This window comes from Cynara cardunculus, unplaced genomic scaffold (genome assembly GCF_001531365.2).
Source record: "Cynara cardunculus var. scolymus isolate 2C unplaced genomic scaffold, CcrdV1 Un_Scaffold_863, whole genome shotgun sequence".
Classification (NCBI taxonomy): Eukaryota; Viridiplantae; Streptophyta; class Magnoliopsida; order Asterales; family Asteraceae; genus Cynara; species Cynara cardunculus.
The window spans coordinates 45,101-45,998 of record NW_020200634.1 but is presented as its reverse complement, the minus strand read 5'-3'; positions in this window follow the sequence as shown (position 1 = coordinate 45,998).

The window sequence follows — 898 nt, the reverse complement described above, 5'->3', positions numbered from 1 at the left end:
GATACAAATCTATGGCAACAGACGGTTCGGGGAGCAAGAAAAGTCGGCTATTCGACTTTGGATACAACCAAGATCCTAATTGGGTCTTGACTGGGTCGTCCGCACATGGAAACCCAAGTGCTGGATCGTCTTCTGATGGTCGGGTGTGTACCTCTTTTTCTTTTGATGTTTATCTGTTTCATTTATAATTATTATTATTATTAAGATCTTAATGTTTCTTGTATTTGTAGATTAACGAATTACAAACCCAAGTTCAAGATTTGCACTTTCGAGACGAGATCCGGAAGAAGGATCATGAGGAGATAATGAAGATGTTGAGGAAATTTACTCAATCTCAAACGTCGTTACTGCCGCTAGAGTTTTGATTTTTTGGTTGTCTATATATGAATTCTTGTCAATGAACCGAATAATTGTATTTTTCATTGGAACAATTTGTATTTATTTTACCCGAACAATGTATTGGACTTTAATTTACGATATTCGTTTTACAATTTTAGCAGTGTTTTTATTTACATGATTTAAAAAATTTAAATAATAAAAAACATAAAAGAAAATCTGAAACTGTGCAATTACTAATCGTATTCTATTTAAAAAGTAATTCACTAGAAAATAATTATTGAAATAATAATAACGGGGTTAGCCGTGGATTATCCACCGATAATTTAATTATTTTTAAAAAAATTGTACTTTATTTATTAAAAAATTAATTAAATTATCAACGGATAAGCTAATCCACTGATAATTTAGGGGCTGTTTGTTTCCCTCTTAATGGTGACATTAAGAGGGAGACTCTTAATCGTTCAGAGGTTTAGAATGTTTGGCAAAAAAAAGAAACCTCATAATGGTTACTAAAAGGCTCTTAACCATTTTGCATATGGGAAGTCTCTAAACCATTCAG